The sequence below is a fragment of the Scyliorhinus torazame genome, chromosome 15 (assembly GCF_047496885.1).
Source record: "Scyliorhinus torazame isolate Kashiwa2021f chromosome 15, sScyTor2.1, whole genome shotgun sequence".
Taxonomy (NCBI): Eukaryota; Metazoa; Chordata; class Chondrichthyes; order Carcharhiniformes; family Scyliorhinidae; genus Scyliorhinus; species Scyliorhinus torazame.
Window position 1 is genome coordinate 31,519,606 of NC_092721.1, and position 22,679 is coordinate 31,542,284.

A 22,679-nucleotide genomic window follows, 5' to 3' on the forward strand; every position below is an offset into this window, starting at 1 on the left:
CATCGCCTCCAGCAGGATGACCGACTACAACCCCCGGGGCAACGGACAGGTGGAGAGGGAGAACGCGACGGTCTGGAAGGCCGTCCTCCTGGCCCTATGGTCTAGAAGTCTCCCAGTCTCCCGCTGGCAGGACGTTCTCTCTGATGCACTCCACTCCACCCGATCGCTCCTGTGTACTGCCACCAACGAGACCCCTCACGAGCGTATGTTTACCTTCCCCAGGAAGTCCACTTCCGGGGTCTCGCTCCGGTTCTCGCTAGCAGTCCCAGGGCCCGTCCTCCTCCGGAAGCATGTGAGGAGCCATAAATCAGACCCCCTCGTCGAGAAGGTCATGCTCCTCCATGCCAATCCACAATATATCTACGTGGCACATCATGACAGGCGACAGGACACAGTCTCCCTCTGGGATTTGGCGCCTGCAGGTTCCCCAGTGACCGTCACCCCCCCCCCCCGATCCTACACTGTCTCCCTCCACCACTACCCAGCTACTTCAAGGCCTGGCACCCGCAAGCCCACCGACGGCCATCACCACAACCCTCGCCCACACACTGCCCACCCCTCCCACACACCACCCCCCCCCCCTCCACCGACTCAACTACTGGGTGAAGAAGAGGACAACACGCTCCCGGACGCGCAGGTCTCGACACCGGTGCCCACACCATAGCCGGGACTGAGGCGATCACGGCGGAAGGTCAAGGCCCCCGACAGACTTGATCTTTAAGTCCACTTCACCCCCGCTGGACTCTTTTTATAACAGGGGGTGAATATGGTAAACCACTGTATTGTATTGTATCGTTGTACTGTTACATGCCTGGGCTTGTCCCTGCTGTGTCCGAACCACTGTAGTATATCATATGCGTATTGTGGTAAACTGCCACTGTATTATATGTAATGTGGTAAACTACTGCCTGCTGACTCCGCCTCCCTCGGACTCGGTATAAAGGTGGCTAGTCTCCACCGCTGCCTCAGTTTGGGATCCGAGGCCAGGAGGCTTTCCATTTAGTTTATTAAAGCCTCAGTTATGTTCACCACTCGTCGTGTGTTCATTGATGGCAGATCAGGGACAGCAGTACTAAAAAACGTAACATGGTGCCTAGCTTTGTGAATATATCAGTGAAAGGATGCATTTCTTGGAGTTCAGTCTCCCTCCAATTTTCCCAGTCAATTAGAAAAGACTCAAGTTCCTTCCAGATGTTTATTCGAGCAAGTACAAAGACAGCCTAGTGCACGGACTCAATGGTCATCAACACACAGGCTGTTTATATGGTAGACTCGGTGACATCTTTGCAGAACACCTTTGGTCTGTCTGCAACCAGGCCTCAGATCTTTCTGTCGCTTGCCGTTTCAACTCACCATCCTGCTCTTATGTCCACATGTCTGCCTTTGGCCTGCTGCAATGTTCCAGTGAAGTCCGGCGCAAACTTGAGGTACAGCATCTCACCTTCTGATTAGGCATATTACAGCCTTCCGGACTGAACAGTGAGTTCAACAACTTCAGACCATGAACTCTCACTTTCATAAGATCATAAGACATAGGAGCAGAATTAGGCCACTCGGCCCATCGAGTCTGCTCTGCCATTCAATCATCACTGATATTTTCTCAGCCCGATTCTCCTGCCTTCTCCCTCTCACCCCTGATCCCCTTATTAATCAAGAACGTATTTATCTCTGTCTTAAAGGCACTCAGTGAATTGGCCTCCACAGCCTTCTGCGGCAAAGAGTTCCACAGGTTCACCACCCTCTGGCTGAAGACATTTCTCTTCATCTCTGTTTCAAAGGATTGTCCCTTTAGTCTGAGATGGTGTCCTCTGGTTCTAGTCCTTCTGGTTCTAGCCCTTCCGACAAGTGGAAACATCCTCTCCACGTCCACTCCATCCAGGCCTCGCAGCATCTTGTAAGTTTCAATAAGATCCCCTCTCATCCTTCTAAACTCCAACGAGTACAGACCCAGAGTCCTCAACCATTCCTCATAGGACAAGCCTCATATTCCACCTTCACTCCATTTTTATTTCTATCAATTTATTATCATTTCTTCCGTCCTTCCGTTTTTCCCTCACCATTACCCCTTCTCCCCTCACCCCACCCCGCTTGGACCCATCTGTTCCCTGTCCCTAATTGTCCTTTGACACACATTGCTGACCTTTGTTCTGTCATTAACACATTCTGATGTCTTGATGTGCCAGTATCAGCACCCTTTTCGGTCTTGATCACTTCATTCCCATTCCCTTTGTCTTCCGATACGACATCTTTGTCAATCTCCATCTCTCGCTGGCCGTCTATCAAGGCCCACTGTTCCATAACATCCACCCCTACCCACACCCCCACCACACAACAGTATAAATCTGACCCCATTTCCAGTTCTTTCCAGCTTTGATAAAGAGGCATCCAGACTCAAAACGTTTGCTCCCTTCTCTCTCCACAGATGCTGTCAGACCGGCTGAGATTGTCCAATATTTTCTGTTTTTGTTTCAGATCCCAGCACCTGCAGTATTTGCATTTATCTTCATGTTTATATGGCATTGAGTTACAGATATTTAAATAAATCAATCGCTAATCATCCTTATTGACAATTAACCAATCACGGGCTACACATGCTGCCCTTGAGATTACACCCGTCCCTCTGCATGGTTTGTGTCGAATTCCTTCGTCCTTCATGCTTTATTCAAACTGGCTGCTCCGGCCAATCATATCCAGCCAATCATATCCACACCATTCACAGCAGGGCGCTCACAATCCCTAAATTTGCACTTCATCACTATTATTTGCAAGATAACAGAACAAATGACACAAGACCATGTGGTTACCAGACATCTGTACCCCTCCATTTTAAGTGATCTTCCTCCATTTTGAATACCCTGCTAAAGTTGAAAAAATTACCTCGCCTTTTTCCCCTTTCAATCAGCAGCAAATGTTTGTATTTCAGGCAAAGGTCAAAATGCTGAAGAAAGCATTTTTTTTTCTGTAACAATGGCCTAGATTCTCATTATGGCTCTCTGTTGTGGCAAAAAATCCCTGAAATGGCCAAGATTTCTAAGTCCCGTCCCTGAACTTGGCTTTTCCCATCTTGGTGGGGGAGTGGGTCAATTCAAGCATGGGTGGGATTTGACAAAGAGTCATCCAGACTCGAAATGTTTGCTCCCTGCTCTCTCCACAGATGCTGTCAGACCTGCTGAAATTGTCCAGTATTTTCTGTTTTTGTTTCAGATTCCAGCATCCGCAGTAATCTACTTCTATTAAGCATGCGCTATTCAGGGAGGAAGCTGGTCATTTAAGTCATCAATTGCATCCATTGAAGTGGGATTTTGTAGATCAGGAGTTTGAAACACAGGTTTTGCAAATTAGAACAGATGAAAGGATGTCTGGACTTGGTGGATTTGTTTGAATAGCCAGTATACCCATTTGGCAAGATAAGGAACCCCTATGGATAGGGTCGCAGGACCCCTGGGAGAGGGAAGGACTGAATCGATCCAGCTGGCAAAGACCTGTTAAAGAACTGTCAACGTTGTCAAGGGAGTGTCAAAGATCAAAGGACTGGGGTGAAGGAGCTGCGCTCTGTAAGCTAGTGATTCGAAACAAACCTGTTGGACTTTAACCTGGTGTTGTAAGACTTATTATTGTATGTGTGTGTGTACTATGGTGTGTGTGTGTGTACCATGATGTGTGTGTATTATGATGGGTGTGTGTATTATGGTATGTGTATTATAGTGTGTGTGTGTTTTATGGTATGTGTGTGTGTATTATGGTTCATGTGTGTGCATTATGGCGTGTGTGTATTATGCTGTGTGTGTGTTTTATGGTATGTGTGTGTGTGTTATGGTTCATGTGTGTGCATTATGGTTTGTGTGTATTATGTGTGTCTGAATGTGTGTGTGTATTATGGTGCATGTGTGTATCAAAGTGTGTGCAAATCATGCTGTGTGTGTGCATTATGGTGTGTGTGTATTATGCTGTGTGTGTGTGCATTATGATGTGTGATTTTTATGGTATGTGTGTGTTATGTTGTGTGTGTATATCATGGTCTATGTGTATCATGGTGTGTGTGTATTATAGTGTGTGAGTGTGTCTATATATTATGATGTGTTAAATATTTATCATGGTATGTATCATGGTGTGTGTGTGTCTGTGTATTGTGGTGTGTTAAATGTGTATTATTCTGTGCGTGTATTATGTTGTGTATGTGTGTGTCATAGAAGAGCGGTGGAAAGTTAAAGGTGGGTGATAGACAGAATATTCCAGTTCTCCATCCATCTTATATGTGCCATTAATGCGGACACTTGATGCTGTACAGAAGCAGAAACCCTCACTGATTCAACCATCTTTTGCCAGGGCCACAAATTGTAGCACCTCTACGACCACGCCCACCTAGGTCAGCTCATTCTTCAGAGGTCACTGTCCGAACCTCTACTTTTCCTGGTGAGCTCATTAATCGGCCTTCCTCAACCTGTTTACCTTCAAGGGAATCCTGTCACTCTCAGGTTTGCTTTTTCACTGTAAATGTGTTGGTAGTTTAAACTGGTTACTGTAGGGCACTCCCAGTCAATGAAGAATGTGGGATTATATTAACCCTGTCTGGATTCATTACTGCCCTGAAGGGAAAGCACTGTCTGCAAAATCAGTGCGCTACCCAGTCTCTCAGGCTGAGACTAAGGTCTTGCACTTTACTCCTGGGTGGAGTGGGAATGGATCCATTCTGTGTGAACAGCAGGCAGGCTCGGACTGTTTTAACCAAGACTGCCAGGACGTCAGCAGGAGAAAGCTGCCTGGGTGCTAAAATCCAGTCGGACAGAATATCTGGGGGTCAAAAGGAATGGGAATCCAGAAGTAAGGGGCATAGTTTCAGAAGTAAGAGGTCTCAATTTAAGACCCAGATAAGGAGGAAGATGGAGTTAAGGCCGCAATCGGATTAGCCACAATTTTATCGATCGGTGGAACAGTCTCGCGGGAACAAATGGCCAGCTCCAGTTTCTTAAATGTTTCTGTTTACCCATGGTTGTGTTACCTTCAGACTTGGCTATTACAATGCCTCCCATCTCACATTATTTGATATCATCCTAAGCTTTATATATCCAGTGTACACTGATCAATGTTACTCTTCGGGCCCGAATGCTGCATATTGAAAATTTGCATCCGCCTGTTCAAATCGCTCCCTGGCCCTACCCTGCAGCCTCCTCGAGCCATAAAACCCTCCGAGAACTGACCAGGCTTGCTTTTGTGCATCCCTGGCTCCCTTCACACCATCCTTGGCAGCCTTGGCTTCAGGTGCCTCAGCCTGAAGTTCTGGACTGTCCTCTCTAAACCTCTCAATCTCTCTACCTTTAATGAACTTTTAAAAGCCTACCTCACTGACAAAGGTTTCGACCACCAGCTGTCCTAACATCCCATTCCTAAGTTTGCTGTCAATTTCTATCAGGCAGCAATCCAATGAGGCAACTTGGGATGTTTGACCATGTTAAAGGGGCCGCTACATAAATGTAAGTTGTTGTTGGAGGGATTGCATGTGAGCAGAATTCATGAAATATTACACTACGCCTACAAGGCGAAGGGCATTTTGAAAGAGGAAATTTAAACAGAAATCCCAATTGTGGTGAGGTCCCAATTGAAACCCTGCAGCAAAAGAAAAATGACAATGGAAAGGAAAGAAAAAGAAAAAGCTTTTGCCAGCGGTTGTTTAATAAAAAAGGCTTTTCCAGACAAGATAAGATGGAATTTTTCTTTCCCTGGAGCTGTGCTCTGAACAGTTAAGGACATAAAGCACAGAACGAGAAGAGCATTCATCCTAGAAAGTCTACTCCTCCAGCAGACCACATACAGTTTGCCATATCATTGATTCTACACAACCTATTTAACCTTCAGCTGGAACAGCCTTTTGAGTTTGCCCAGTAAAAATGATCATATTTTCATTATTCAGTGTGCTCCAGTTTAATTGAACACCATTCATATTGTGAAGCAATACAGCTGGAATCTTGTTATGCTCCCATTTTTTTTTCCGAACATTTTTGCAGGCACGAGGTCGCAAACCTTGCGATTAATTTTTGCAGAAAATGAAGGCACGAGTAGGAAACCGATTTTCCCCATGGCCTCGGGATTCCAAATTCTCGTTCTGCAGCTCAGGGATGCCACCGGAATCACATGCCAGGAGTTAGGTTTTCTTCTTCCAATTGGATGCCCCATTATTAGAACGCTTTTGATTTTTGCAGCCCTGCCAACGCCAGATGAAACACGTCAGAGTTAAGGCTGACAGAGCTGATCACTCAAATCTGAATTAGGAAGCAGGCACTCTGATCATTGCACTAGTGAACTGCCAGGAGAACCAATTAAATTAATTTTGCATTCTCTGGCCTTGCCCACACACCGCATCAGCGGATTTAATTCTTGCAAATTCATTTTTCTTTTTGGTGCTATTCCTGAGATTAACCCTCAAAGTGCCAGTCAATGCTTCTGTTCTGTTCTGCGTTACTGCAGGGCTAAAGATCAAACTAATTGATATCAGGGGCAGCATGGTAGCACAAGTGGTTAGCACTGTGGCTTCACAGTACCAGGGTCCCAGGTTCGATTCCCCGCTGGGTCACTGTCTGTGCGGAGTCTGCGCGTTCTCCCCGTGTATGCGTGGGTTTCATCCCACAGTCCAAAGACATGCAGGTAAGATGGATTGGCCAAGATAAATTGCCCTTCGTGGCCAAAAAGGTTAGGAGGGGTTATTGGGTTACGGGGATAGGGTGGCAATGAGGGCTTAAGTGGGTCGGTGCAGACTCGATGGGCCGAATGGCCTCCTTCTGCACTGTATGTTCCATCTATGTATTTTCACCGGAATCCTTCTTTCTCCTTTTTGTTTAATCTTTTGGGAGTCATTTTAACCAAACTCATTGGTGGCGGATGAGGTGGAAAATTGATTTTAAACCCAGCCCAATATTACTCATTGGCTTCAGTGGTGTTTAAAATCAGGAAGAGTTCAAAATAAACATTGACCACCAAGCTCATCAGTTTCCTGACTGGTCGGTGATGCACTATCAATTACGACGAGACGAGAGTAGAATGTAATTGCGGCTTTATTACAGAGATGTGTGGCCTCCTACAGCAGCTTACAAAATGGCTGCTGTTCGGAGAGCACCCCCATTTATACTCCACCTACAGGGCACAGCCAGCAGGCATGGATCTACATGTAGTACAGGGGCCTTACCGTAATACTCACACATACAATATAATACAACAGTGGTGAGTATCACATTCACCCCTGTTGAAAATGAGTCCAGCGGGGGTGGTGGAAAACTATATACATACACATTGGTTTTAAAATTACAGAGGTTACAAATTTAGACGATCGGGCGCCTTGATCTGTCGTTGAGAGCGTCGCAGTGCTGGTGGCGACCCAGGTGTCAGCTTGGTCTTCGGTGACTCCGGGAGCATGTCAAAATCTTCTTCAGCCCCGGGTGGGAGCAAGGGGAGGACGGATTGTCCTGGAGCGGGGGCTGCAGTGGGGTGCACCGGGGGAGGGGATGGTTGCGCCAGGGCGGGGGGGGGTGCCAGCTGGTGCCAGATCCCTGAGGGAGACTGTGTCTTGGCAGCCGTCGGGGTACACTACGTAGGCATACTGCGGGTTTGCGTAGAGTAGCTGTACACTCTCAACCAACGGGTCCGCCTTGTGGAGCCGCACGTGCTTGCAGAGGAGAAAGGTTCCTGGAGCTGCCAGCCACGTTGGGAGCAAAACCCCGGAGGTGGACATCCTGGGGAAGGCAAAAAGACGTTCATGGGGGTTTCATTGGTCGCGGTGCACAGGAGCGACCGATTGGAGTGAAGTGCGTCGGGGAGGACCTCCTGCCAGTGGGAGGCCGGGAGATGTCTGGACCGTAGGGCCAGCTGGATGGCCCTCCACACCGTCCCATTCTTCCGCTCCACCTGCCCATTTCCCCTGGGGTTGTAGCTGGTCGAGGCAATGCCCCTGTTGAGCAGGTACTGAGCGCAGCTCCTCGCACATAAATGTGGATCCTCGGTCGCTGGGGACGTAGGCGGGGAAACCAAACAGAGCGAAGATGGTGTTGAGGGTTTTGATAATGGTGGCAGACACCATATCGGGGCATGGGACGGCGAAGGGGAATCGGGAATACTCGTCGACCACATTAAGAAAGTACGTGTTGCGGTCGGTGGAGGGGAGGGGCCCTTTGAAGTCCTTGCTGAGGCATTCAAAGGTGCGGGAGGCCTTCACCAGGCGCACACGGCCTGGCCGGTGGAAGTGCGGTTGGCTGAGGGCGGTCGCTGATGGGGTCCATGCTGGGTGGCCGCTGGCGGGGTCCACGGTGCACAGGGGGGGTGGGCCATGCGGTCGGGGGCGTAAGCCTGTACATTGCGTGAGGCGACCGTGAGCGAGAGCGCTAGTTTCTTGGTCGGCGCGAGGTCAAGCGTGGCCCCTTCTAAGAGGTGCTGGCGGATGTAGACAGACCCTATGCCCGTAACGAACGCGTCTCTCATTAGCAGGTCCGAATGTTCAGTGGCCGAAAAGGCCTGGCAGTTGTGGTGATCTCTGTAGGTGCATGCACACAAGGGGTTAATGGGTAGATAGCAGCACCACATAATCAACAGAGGGCTGGACCAACAGGGGTATAAAGGGCAGCCACACGGGGTCTCTGTCTCTCTCTCGGGTGTGCTGTAAACAGGGAAACATCACAATCACATAGATAGTTAGTGGAGTTACATTTAGTTACAATTGTTAAATCTTGTTATCCAATTCCTAGTTCCCATGTTAAGGTAAAGAACTCATGCATTAATAGTTATAGTTCCTCAATAAACCTTTGTTGTTAATGGATGAGTTCGAGTCTTCTTCAACAAGATTCAGAGGACCTCACCATCAGCCAAGGATTGAGTGACGTGTTATCGACCACGCAGGTAACACTACAGCAGTCACAGTCTCTCACCAGGGTGAGCAGGACACACCAGAAATCTTCCACAGGCTCACCGGGAAGTTGGTGCCGCGTGGATAGGAGGTGCCTGGCGTAGATCTTGTTGGTCTGCTGAGCATAGTTCTCCTTCAGTAGCGCCATGGCTTCTGCGTCGGTAGGCGCGTCCTGAACGAGGGGAAAAACATTGGAGCTCAGCTGCGTGTACAGAATCTGGAGCTTCTGTGCTTCTGAGATTGGGTCTGGCGCAGACCTGATGTATGCTTCAAAGCAAGCTAGCCAATGTTGGAAGTCATTTTTGGCGTTGTCTCCTTGAGGATTCAGCTGCAGGCGACACGGCTTGATGCGGAGGTCCATCTCTGAAAAATCTCTGTGTATTAAATTGATCCACTATCAATTATGACGAGACGAGAGTAGAATGTAATCGAGGCTTTATTACACAGAGATATGTGGCCTCCTACAGCAGCTTACGAAATGGCTGCTGTTCGGAGAGCACACACATTTATACTCCACCTACTGGGCGGAGCCAGCAGGCAGGGTTCTACCCCCGTACCGTAGTACAGGGGCCTTACCGTAATACCCATATATACAATATAATACAACACTGGTGACTACCACAGTCGGGTAGAGTAAAATTGCCCCCATTGGACAGGGTATAAAATTACCATTTCATCTGATCCCAAGGGTTCCATGTCACGCCAATTGGATTAAAACTCCCTGTTGAATAGAATTTCCTTTCTAATTGTATTTCTCACGGGCAGCACGGTAGCATTGTGGATAGCACAAATGCTTCACAGCTCCAGGGTCCCAGGTTCGATTCCGGCTTGGGTCACTGTCTGTGCGGAGTCTGCACATCCTCCCCGTGTGTGCGTGGGTTTCCTCCGGGTGCTCCGGTTTCCTCCCACAGTGCAAAGAGGTGCAGGTTAGGTGGATTGGACATGATAAATTGCCCTTAGTGTCCAAAATTGCCCTTAGTGTTGGGTGGGGTTACTGGGTTATGGGGATAGGGTGGAGGCGTGGACCTTGGGTAGGGTGCTCTTTCCAAGAGCCGGTGCAGACTCGATGGGCCGAATGGCCTCCTTCTGCACTGTAAATTCTATGATTCACCCTTTTCAGCATTGAATGCCCTGGTAGCACCAAAACAAACCAATCTGCCTTTTATTTTTTTATGCAGCTTTACAACACAAAATTAAACTTTTATGCACTGCTGGTTTAGCGTACAGTTCAGTGTACATGAAACAGATAACACCTAATATGGTGGGACATCTTACATAATGGATTATTGACTGATTCTGGTAAATGTTATTGCTTTTGATTGTCAAGGTGATACGAATGTCTTTTGTATCTCAGTAACTGTGCCGCTGTGGCTTTGTGAACTTCCAAGGACAGCTTTGCTTACACATGCGGCGAGGGACATAGGGCTACATGTACCATCGGCCAACGTAACTATTATCGGGGAAATGTCTCCTGGTTCAGTCTCTGTGGGCATTTTTTTGTTTGGACAAGCTTGTAGCATCAACAACCTTTATTTCCTGTTTGTGATGTGAGGTAGGGTGGGGATGGTGGGGTGGGGATGGCAGGGGAATGGTGGAAGGGGGGGCAGTGGGGGGAGTGGGCATCTGTGGTTATCTTGTCACCACTTCAGGGGTAAAACAAAGGGTGAAACCTAAGGCCTGGGTTTTTAGCCTTTGCTGGGGACAAGAATGGAGGCGGCAGGCATGGAGTTTCGTGCCACTAGTAATGTTCAATTTTTCCGTGTTTGATTATGTGACTTGGTTTACTATTGATGGTCACTGCTTGATTAGTTAAGCCGAAGTGTGAACGCAGGGGAAAATAAACAAAACAGTGGGAGTTGCTGGAAGCAAGTGCTGGAAGCATGGAACAGACATTTTATGCACTGTGAATAAAATATGCTGCACACATAGCTTTCTAACTGGAGGGCCTACTATTGGCCATTTGACTCTGAAAGCCCACCTGGCATCCTCAATTGAATGACAAGCTTCTGACCCCCATTTGAGCCTGATGTTAAGGCCCCAAAGCCCACAGAAAAAAACGTGCCTCGAAAAGGTTGACCAAAGGGGTTGCAAGAAATCAGTATGAGGAGACCATGAGCTGTAGGGTCTGACTTGACAATGACCAAAATTTCCTGCTTATCCTTCTGGCCCTGCCGGTGGTAACTCTCCCATGGGATGTTCCCTGGCGAGGGATACAAAGCCCCATAGACATCGGCTAATGGTGGGGTCTCTCTGCCGCTGTAAAATAGGCCATGTGCGGGGGGGGGGGGGGGGGGGGGCGGGGCGAGGCAGATAATCATACCCCATGTGCTTGAAGCTCTTTTGGATTCCATTAGGCACATTCCACATCTGATTGCATCTATTGACACAATGTGAAAGATCAAGGTCCTCCCATTCATGAGCATTTGGCTGAGGCTTCAGGTTCAATTTGGTCGTGGTGGAAGTGGTGTGAAATAAAAGTAGAAAAAGGTTCAAACATTCAGCGCCTATGGAGAGAGAAACACAGGCTGTTGACCTGTCATCAGAACAGGGTGGGATATGATGTGTTATGATCCCAGCTGTTGTTCGTACTGGACAAGTCAAAGCCTAGAGTGACAGTTGGCTTAATATATCTTAACTTTCTTTTTAGGAAACCGTGAAGGAAAGTTACAGAACAAATTCACAGGAGTCTGCTGGCAAACCTTCAACACAAAAAATGAAGTGGGGGCGATTCTCCGATATTGAGGCCAAGTGTTTGCGCCGTCGTGAACGCCGTCGCGTTTCACGATGGCGCAAACAGGGCCCGGACACGACCTATTTTGGCCCCCACAGGGGGCCAGCAAAGCGCTGGAGCGGTTCACGCCGCTTCAGCGTCCTTACGCGATGCCAAATGGGTGCAGCGCCAACCCGCGCATGCGCAGTTGGGCCGCGCCATCCTGCACGTGCATGGGGAACGTCTTAAGCACGCCGGCCCCGCACCAACATGGAGCCGGTGTTCAGGGGCTGCGTGCGGAAGGAGGTAGGCCCGGGGGGAGAGGCCGGCCTGCCGATTGGTGGGCCCCAATCGCGGGCCAGACCCCATCAGAGGCCACCCCAGTGAAGGAGCCCCCCTCCCCCACAAGCATTCCCGCAGAGTTCCCGCCGGCAGCGACCAGGGGTGGACGGCGCCGGCGGGAACCTTGCGTGTCGTAGCGGCCGCTCGGCCCATCCGGCCGGAGAATAGCCGCTCGCCGGTTCTCCGAGCGGCCCAGTGCGAATTGCGCGCCGCTGGTTTCCGGCAGGTGGCAGAATTGCGTGTGGGGGCCGGGGCGGCGTGGCACGATTCGCGCGGCGCCCCGGCGATTCTCCCACCCGGCGTGGGGGTGGAGAATAGCACCCAGTATTTATCAAACAAGAAAAGTGAACTATAGTTATACCAGGCAAAAAGGTTGAAAGTACCTCATTGCAAACACAAGAAGATGATTCAATTTTCCAATATTCCTTTACAATAGAACTATCCTTACAGACACAAACCCAGTGAGGATTTACCACTCACTTGACACCAGGGCTGGGATTCTAAGGCACCTCCTGTCTGGCGGGAAAGTACGGTCCCACTGAATTAACCAGTAATTTAAATGGTTCGGCGCATTCACCTAGGGCGACGCATCATGGTGGGTGTGTACAACCCTGACCCCAGGATTCTTGCTTGTTCTGGCACAGTTGTAAATGGTTTTCTCCTGGTGAATTTCTGAATATTCATTCGATGCAATTCACCCAACCGGTATCTGTCCCCAAGACACCAAAAACTGCACTTTAATCTCACTGTTACCTCAATTGCAGACCAAGCACAAGTTCTCTAAACTCAGTCCCCCAGTATCCTTGATGTATGTGTTATCAGAAAGCTTAGAATGCCTGTCTTCACTCTCTGACATTTGCACCCTGAACTACCCCCCTATCCTGGGAAGAGAGGTTGGGGGGAGTCACCTTGGGCGGTGACCGGACTATCCCGCCAGTGGGAAGGGCCAGAAAATCCTGCCCTGTGTCTCTGTGTCGCCTGACCACTATCACTAGGCAACAACACAGTTTTTTCCACCTCGTGCTCTTTTTCCAAAATTACTAGACTTCTGTCCCCTTTTTAATTCATCTCTTTAACTTCAGCGCTTTTTAAAACCTCACTTACATACATGTGCATACACGAACAAATCCAAAAGGCTTACCTTTCAGCCACAGGTCTGCCCAGACTTCGAGGCACCAAGGCTCACACTAAACCCTTATGAAACTACCTTACTTATGTATTCAACTTAAAAATTGTTGTTCCAACAGATATTAATTTGATATCATTTTAATTTGTGGAGGAGGTAAACACATTCCTTTAATTAGGACAGCTTATAGTGTCCAAAAGTTAGGTGAGATTGCTGGGTTACGGGAATAGGGTGGAGGTGTGGGCTTCGGTCGAGTGCTAATTCAGGGGCTGGTGCAGACATGATGGGGCCGAATGGCCTCCTTCTGCACTATAAATTCTATGATTCTATGACTTGGCACAGCTTCTTTTTGCTGCACTTGTATTGTCTGAAAATGAAGATTGCGTGGTTAGTTAAATCTGGTCTCGCTGTGTGTTTGGACACACTTGATTTGATATATGCAGAAGGCTATCATTTTTGCAAGACGTTAGAATTCAGCTCAATGCCCGTTGAGCAATTTAATAGCTCTACTTTTAATGATCAGCAACAGCTCTCTGTGACCTTTCTTCCATCAAAGTTCAACCATTATTCCACAGCATTAAAATTACATGGAGCTAAATACACTGTAGCAATTGAAACACAACAGTGATACTCAAAACATCCCCACATCAATGTAAATTCCATTTTGACATAACGGGGTGGATTCCATCCTCAGGCTGATCTGGGCTTTTTATCGACAATACAGCAGGACTGCTCAGTGTTCCTCTGGAGGCCTTTTGATGCTGGGGCCTCATTTGAATTGAATTGAATTGGTGGGCTGATTACGTTGAGTCAGGCACCTTTGCCAGTCAGAGGGCAGGATTCCAAATGGCCCTCCGAACTCATGGCCTGATGCAGTATAATTACGACGAGACGAGAGTAGAATGTAATCGAGGATTTATTACACAGAGATGTGTGGCCTCCTACAGCAGCTTACGAAATGGCTGCTGTTCGGAGAGCACACACATTCATACTCCGCCTACAGGGCGGAGCCAGCAGGCAGGGATCTACCCCCGTACCTGGAGGACAGGAGCCTTACCGTAATACCCATATATACAATATAATACAACAGTGGTAACTGCCACATGGCCACCAGTTGAATTTATGCCCCAATATATAAAGCAGTAAAGCATCTCGTAAAAAAACGGTTTCTCTCAACTCTACTGCCTCCCTGTGGCTGCAGGGGGAAGGACAGATAATTTGGAAATGAAGCAGGGAAGTGTGCCTAGGTTGACAAAAATAAAATACTGTGGATGCTGGAGATCTGAAACAAGTAAAATGCTGCAAATGCTCTGCTGGTCGGGTGGCATCAGGGTTAACATTTCAGGTCACTTCACTGGCATGCCAGTCGTGCTGCTGATGGAGTTGGTAAGGGCATGGGGGAAGATCCTGTTCCCACGCAGCGCGGCATGGTGGCACAGTTGGTAGCACTGCTGCCTCACAGCACCAGGGACCCGCGTTCGATTCCAGTCTAGGGTAAATATGTGGAGTTTGCACCTTCTCCCCGTGTCTGCGAGGGTTTCCTCCGGGTGCTCCGGTTTCCTCCCACAGTCCATAGATGTGCAAGTTAGGTCAATTGGCCATGCTGAAATTGTTCCTTAGTGTTCCTTGGGTTAGGTGGGATTATAGAGGTAGGGTGGGGGGAACGGGCCCAGATAGTGTGCTCATTTCAGAGGGTGGGTGCAGACTCGGTGGGCCTTATGGCCTCCTTCTGCATTGCCAAAATTCTATTCTATAGGTAGGGGCTGAAACAAATTCTGCAGCAGACATGGGCAGAGGTGCCAGGCATTTAGAATGATGGCATCACCCTAAGGACTTGGGTTCAGCCGAGGAAGCGCTTCGACGACCTTCCAGAAGGAAAGGAACAGTAAAAACGGGAAATTAAGAATGCTGTTACAAACTAGTGTTGTATATCTTAAAATGGAGCACCATTAACAACTGGGAAATAAGATTACTGCCGCAAACTGTTTTTTTACTTCTGGCCAGAAGTGGGTCACCATTTCTCTGCAGTGCATCTAACCACAACACTTTGCTTTCCCTTTGTGAGTGCAATATGTTTTCATAGAGTTTTCTTAGTATCCCTCCAGTGCAGAAGGAGACTAGTCAGCCCACCAAATCTGCACCATCCCTCCGAAAAAGCACCCTACCGAGGACCACTCCCCCACCCTCTCCCTGTAACACCGCCAAGCAATTTTGGACATTGAGAGGCAATTTAGCTCAGCCAATCCACCTCACCCGGACGTCGTTGGACTGTGGGAGAAAATCAGAGCACCCGGAGAAAACCCATGCACACTCGGGGACAAAATGCAAACTCCACACTGACAGCCTGCCAAGGCCCGAATCGAACCCGGGTCCCTGGCGCTGTGAGGCAGCTGTGCTAACCACTGTGTCACCGTGCTGCCGCCGCACCGTGTTCCTCAGCACCAATGACAAGTGGACAGTCTACTGACTCACCTCCTCCATTAAATGTAAATTGCACATTTATTCACCTGTTGCTTGCCATCTTCACAAAAGGCACAAATAGTAGCAATTGTTAATCACTTGCCTCGTCTGCTTTCTAAATACTCATTTCATTTCCCTGCTCCTTTCAAGCATCAATCACCACCCCGCATGATGCTTGAAACTTGCTATTTCTCAGTCTCTCCGTGCACACAGTGTGAAAAAGCCCTGAGCACTTACTCAGTCAACACCCACTCACCGGTGTTCGTCCCCTCTTTCTGAAGGAGAAAATGACTCATGCCACCAGCAGCAGGCCCCAAACCACGTGAGGGCCAGTGTACAGTCAGGCTTTCAGTGAGAAAGAGCTGGCCGCCATTCACATCACTGGGGCAGCCAAAATAAAGAATATCAGCAACGACAAAGCTGGAGGCTACACGAGGCAGGGTGTTTAATTATTACCTCAGTCCGTCTTTTTCCTCAATCGCTTACTTAAGCAACTGCGCCAAATGGGATTGCATAACCTCCTAATTACAAAGCAGATTACATTTGAATCAATATTCAATTCTATAGGCATATAATAACAGATGTTTTAAAATATGTATATGGTGTTTCTATGAGGTGCCTTTATGCGGGCAAAATAAAACCTGTTATATTGCGAGGTTATTCTTTAAGTGCTCAGAACTAATTATTATGAGAATGTGCGCTCAAGGTGCCACATTTACTACAACACTGCAATGTATTAGTCCACCCCAATATGTAGAGCAGCAAGAAATACACTCAATGAAGTTTGAGCATTTTGAGTCTAAAAGTGTGATTATTTTGAACTTCTGAGAACTAGACGTTCATGGTGGAAGTGGATGTCTGTGAGTAGTAAGACTCAAACATTCTAACTGGGTTCAATGTTGAATTTGATCGCAAAACATCAAACCAAATTAGTGCCAGAGAGAGATAAAAGCTCAAGTGAACCATGGGAACACAAAATGGCTGCCACTACAGCAATGAACACACAGCTGCAATTCATAATGAACTGAAGCCGATTGTGTTGTAAATGTGTTTGAGAACTTTAAGCAAAAGTGCACAGACATTCGGTCGTTGTCTGAAAGACACTGGCCAGAATTCTCCAGCGGTTGGGATTCCGGCAAGCAGCTTTTTTACTGACGTAGTTGTGGCCGAATGGCCACCTAAGATGGTGTCCTGCAAAGGATGCTGGGAAATGTAGCCAAGAAAAGGACAAGCATGTTGCAGTTAAAATAAACACTGATGAGCAAGCTGCGGCCGAGACATCGCAATACACAGGAAAAAGGCCATCTGCAGGCCATCCCAGGAACAATAGAACTATCCAGTCAAAAATGATTGTTTACCAGACACAGTGGCACCAAAGCTCCTTATTTCAAAAAGCCTACATGCCCCCAACACCTACAGGCATGGCAGTTGAGGGCCCACCCCAAAATTGGTGTGGCAGCCTCTGATTGGACCTAATCGATCAGGATGATTGAACCCTGATCAACTGATTGGCAATGATCTAGATGTCATGATATGCAGACATGCAGATAATGAGATACAGACAGGCACAGACAGGCAGCTAATGAACACAGAGAACAGGACATGATCAATGAGCAGGCAGGACACTCAGGGCTGGTATTTCACTATAAAAGGCACGAGGCACTCACACTCCGCCTCTTTCCACTGATGAACATATACAGAGTGGGTCAGGGTGTATGTACAGTATCACACCTCCAGCCCGTGGCTAAGAGTTAGTCTGGTTCAGTCAGACAGAGTAACCACACTTAGGGAAGCATAGAGTCGAACTCATAGAGAACTGTGCTAACTGTGCTACTGGTTCAATAAATCAGATTGAACTAACTTCAAGGTCTGGAGTATCTTTTGGTTAAAGCTGCATCCAGTTGCAGCCTGTGTTATCCCAGAGTACATAACACAACATGCTACCAGGAGATTGCTTAATCTAGGTTTTTTTACCTCAGTCCGTTCCGTGATGACCAGCGAATATATCCTGGCACCATGGAGAAGATTCAGGCTCCTCACCAGCTCAGGACCTCCGGCAATCTCAGTGCCAACTGGCGGACATTCAAGCAAAAGTTTCTGCTGTACATCGAAGCTTCAGACCTCGTGGGTGCGTCTGATGCAAGGAAGATCGTGCTTCTCCTCTCAACAGCGGGTAATCAAGCCATTGAACTCTTCAACTCTTTTCACTTCACCGAAGGCCAGGACAGACAAAGTTTCAGACCATCTTGGACAAGTTTGACAGGCACTGTGACGTGGACACCAATGAAATTTTCGAGCGCTACATATTCACACAGCGTCTACAAGGTAAAGGTGAATCTTTCAACTCCTTCTTAACTAACCTCCACCTGCTTGCGCTGTCCTGCAACTTTGGTGATATTGCTGACTCCATGATCAGAGACCAAATCGGTTTTGGAGTTCACTCTGATCCTCTGAGGGAGCAGCTACTGAAAATCAAGCTTATGACCCTGCCAGTCGCGATTGAAACATGCACAGTGCATGAGCACGGCAAAAATAGCCCTACCCAGTACAAATCGGCTGAAAATGAGAAACTAGCCTCCCACAAGGCAGAGAGTGTGCAGGCCATCTCCCGGATGCAGCGTCTCAGCATTGATGAAAGCGGCCATTTTGCGCGCTTTTCCCGGGGCCCCACGCAGGTGCGATGCGAACGGGATAACAAAGTGGCCGACACCCGCACTGCACATGTGCGACGACGTGCAGAATGTCAGGACGCTGACATCATGACGCGCTCGAACTGCGGCAGCGCCCACTTAAAGAAACACTGCCCTGCAAGAGGCAGGCGATGTTTAAACTGCGGAAATCCTGGACACTATGCAGCCTTGTGCAGGTCTGCACCACCAGTCAGGGGCCAGTGCTCCCAGTTCCGACGACGGCGCGTTCAGAGTGTGCAACAATGATCACAGGATTCTGATCCTGGCAGCACAATGGATCTACAGGGAGAATGCCTGGACTCCGCCTACTGTGTGGGCATCATTACCAAATGTGAATATGCCACATCCAACTCATCACAAATTCAATCCATCCTCGCTGTGGATTCTGGAGACGAATGGCATGCGGTGATGCAGGTCAACCACTGCTCCATCCAGTTTAAGCTGGACACAGGTGCTTCTGCCAACCTCCTCTCACAGGCAGATTTCAAACGCATCAAGAAGCCCCCCAAGGTCCTTCCAGCAGACTGCAGGCTCCTGGACTGCAACGGAAATGCCATCACGGCACTGGGATCCTGCATCTACTCATCTCCAACCGGAGCACCCATGCACGGTTACGTTTTGAAATTGTGAAGCGAGACAGGGCATCCCTACTTGGCGCACATGCCTGCAAGCAGCTGAACCTCGTGCAGCGGGTTTACACAACAACATCCTCCAATGTGGATCTTCAGGCCGGCATTAACGACATCCTCATTCAGTATCCGGATGTGTTCGACGGGATGGGCACGCTGCCATATCGATACAAGATTCTGCTATGACTTGATGCCAAGCCAGTGGTCCACGCACCACGCCGGGTACCGGCTCCGCTGAGGAAACGCCTGAAGGCACAGCTCAAGGATCTTCAGCAACAGGGCATCATTTCCAAGGTTACTGAACCGACTGACTGGGTCAGCTCGATGGTAGGTGTTAGAACGTCTTCGGGAGACCTGCGCATCTGCATTGATCCCAAGGATCTCAATAAGAACACTACCCCATCCCGAAGCGGGAGGAATTCACCAGTGAGATGGCACATGCATGTTTTTTCACCAAGTTAGATGTGTCACAGGAATTTTGGCAAATCCAGCTGGATGAGTCCAGCAGAAGGCTCTGCACCTTCAATACACCATTTGGCAGATACTGCTATAATCACATGCCGTTTGGCATTGTCTCGGCATCGAAGAGCTTCCATCGCATCATGGAGCAGATGATGGAGGGCATTGAAGAGGTTCGTGTGTACGTGGATGACAACATCATATGGTCCACGACCCCTGAAGAGCATGTTTCCCGTCTCGAGGAGGTAGTCCGCCGTGTCCATGCCAATGGCCTGAAGCTGAAGAGGTCCAAATGTTGCTTTGGCATGTCGACACTCAAGTTCCTAGGTGACTAGATCTCTCAGCAGGGCATGTGCCCCGACACAGACAAGGTCAGGGCCATCGAAGCCAAGAAGGTCCCTGAAGACAAGAAGGCGGTGCTGTACTTCCTGGGCATGGTCAATTTTTCGGGCAAGTTCATCCCAAACCTGGCCTCACACACCACGGCCCTACAAACCTGGTGAAAATGTCCACTGCCTTTGAGTGGAAGGCAGCACATCAGGCACAGTGTTTGGAGTTGAAAGCCAAGCTCACCACTGCACCCGTCTTGGCATTTTTCGACCCAGAGAGGGAGATGAAGATCTCGACAGATGCGAGCCAGGATGGCATCGGTGTGGTGCTGCTTCAACGCGATGACACTTCATCCTGGGCATCGGTAGCCTGCGCATCGAGGGCCATGACGCCCACCGAAACAAGGTATGCGCAAATAGAGAAGGAATGCCTGGGTCTTCTCATTGGCATTCTCAAATTTCACAACTATGTCTACGGCCTGCCGACATTCACTGTCGAGACGGATCATAGGCCTCTGGTCCACATTACCCACAAGGACCTGAATGACATGACGCCTCGATTGCAGCGCATCCTCCTCAGACTCAGAAAGTACGACTTTGACTTAATGTACACACCTGGCAAGGAGCCCATTATCGCTGATGCATTGTCCCACTCCATCACATTACCTAGTGAACCGCTGGAAATCATCCGGCAGATTGAATCACAAGTGCAGCTGTGTGCTAGCACCCTCCCGGCATCTGATGAGAAGGTGGTTCGTATCCGCGAGGAGACAGCTAATGACACTCTCTTGCAGCGTGTCATGCACCACCTCGCCAATGGCTGGCAGAAAGGGCAGTGCCCTCAATTTTACAATGTAAAGGACGACCTGACGGTGATTGATGGTATCCTCTTCAAGCTGGACCGGATTGTCATTCCACTCAGTCTCCAGAGCTTGGTGCTCTGCCAAATCCATGAGGGACTCCTGGGCGTCGTGAAGTGCAGACGCAGAGCCAGGCAGGCTGTCTACTGGCCCGGTATTAGCCAGGACATCTCGAATATGGTCCTCAACTGTGCGACCTGTCAACGCTTCCAGCCGGCGCAGAGCAAGGAGACGCTCCAGCAGCATGAAATCGAGACCTCCCCGTGGTCCAAGGTTGGCATCGACCTCCTTTGTGCGAAAGGTGGTGACTACGTGTTGATTATTGACTATTTCTCCAATTACCCTGAAGTCATGAAGTTCTCAGACCTCACATCTCAGACCATCATCAAGGCCTGTAAGGAGACGTTCTCCAGGCATGGTATCAAACTCACTGTCATGAGTGACAATGGCCCGTGCTTCAACAGCCACGAGTGGTCTATGTTTGCCAAGTCATACCATTTCAAACATGTCATTTCCAGCCCACACTATGCGCAGTCCCATGGGAAGGTTGAAAAAGTGGTGCGCGTTGTGAAACAGCTCATCTGCAAGGCCGCAGATTCTGCTTCTGACATCTACCTCGCGCTGCTTGCGTACAGGGCGACCCCACTGTTCAGTGGCATGTTGCCAGCTCAACTACTGATGAACAGGGACCTGCGGACGACACTTCCAGCCATACACTTGCCCAACCTGGATCACCTCCCGGTGCTGCAGAAGGTGCAGCAGCTCCGAAACCAGCAAAAGCAGGGCTATGATGCTCATGCCACCGATTTGCCCGTGTTATCCCCGGCAGACACTGTCAGGATCAAGATACCGGATGGTGGCTGGTCTGCTCCAGCTGTCGTTGTTCGACAGGCTGCGCCACGCTCGTATGTTGTACGTATGGCTGATGGTTCTGTTGTGCGACAAAACAGATGGGCACTGCGCAAAGTTGCCTGCCCGCAACCGCTTTCTTCTCCGTTTCTGTCCGTTGTTTTGCCACCTCCTGATACCTCGAACTGCAAGGCCACCAGCCAGGCTTCCATTCCGCCTGTCAAGGCGCTGTCGTCCCCACCACCACCTCTCCGGCGGTCGACAAGGGTCAGACGCAAGCCCCAGAGACTGGACTTATGAACATTTGTTTTGTTTTCTATGTTCTATTTTCTTACATTAGACAGCTGTCTCGCATGTAAATACGTTCACAAATGCCACCGCTTGTAAATATGTTAATATATGCCATGTGCCCATATATTCCCATGTGCCAACAAAACATTAAAAAAAGGAGAGATGTCTGATATGCAGACATGCAGATAATGATATACAGACAGGCACAGACAGGCAGCTAATGAAATCAGAGAACAGGACATGACCAATGAGCAGGCAGAACACGGGCAGCACGGTAGCATTGTGGATAGCACAATTGCTTCACAGCTCCAGGGTCCCAGGTTCGATTCCTGACTTGGGTCACTGTCTGTGTGGAGTCTGCACATCCTCCCCGTGTGTGCGTGGGTTTCCTCCGGGTGCTCCGGTTTCCTCCCACAGTCCAAAGATGTGCGGGTTAGGTGGATTGGCCATACTAAATTGCCCATTGTGTCCAAAAAATTGGCCTTAGTGTTGGGTGGGGTTACTGGGTTATGGGGATAGGGTGGAGGTGTGGACCTTTGGTAGGGTGCTCTTTCCAAGAGCCGGTGCAGACTGGATGGGCCGAATGGCCTCCTTCTGCACTGTAAATTCTATGATCTATGATCTAAACACTCAGGGGTGGTATCTCACTATAAAAGGCACGAGGCACTCACACTCTGCCTCTTTCCACTGATGAACATCTACAGAGTGAGTCAGGGTGTATGTACAGTATCACACCTCCAGCACGTGGCTAAGAGCTAGTCTGGTTCAGTCAGACAGAGTAACCACACTTAGGTTAGCAGAGAGTCAAACTCATAGAGAACTGTGCTAACTGTGCCATTGGTTCAATAAATCAGACTGAGCTAACTTCAAGGTCTGGAGTATCTTTTGGTTAAAGCTGCATCCAGTTGCAGCTTGTGTTATCCCAGAGTACATAACACATTACCAGAGACCGCCCAAAAGGGTGCAAAATTCATGAAGGTAAAAGATGCCGCACCACCTTACAATCTCGCTCTACAGCAACCAGGAACAGGAACAAAACCATGGTGATCT

At 48.9% G+C, this 22,679-nt stretch overlaps 1 long non-coding RNA gene across 3 annotated transcripts in view; it reads right to left on the bottom strand.

The window, feature by feature from the left end:
- LOC140391376 (uncharacterized) overlaps window positions 1-22,679 on the bottom strand; it is a 59,323-nt gene that overhangs the window by 35,370 nt on the left and 1,274 nt on the right. The window contains exon 2 of one of the 3 annotated variants that reach the window (XR_011935024.1): window positions 15,979-16,043. The exons of 1 other annotated variant lie outside the window; for it this stretch is intronic. This is a non-coding gene — a long non-coding RNA (uncharacterized lncRNA). Of the gene's footprint in view, window positions 1-15,778; window positions 15,903-15,978; window positions 16,044-22,679 lie in introns of those variants that run through there. One more of the 3 variants, XR_011935025.1, reaches the window with a different exon arrangement.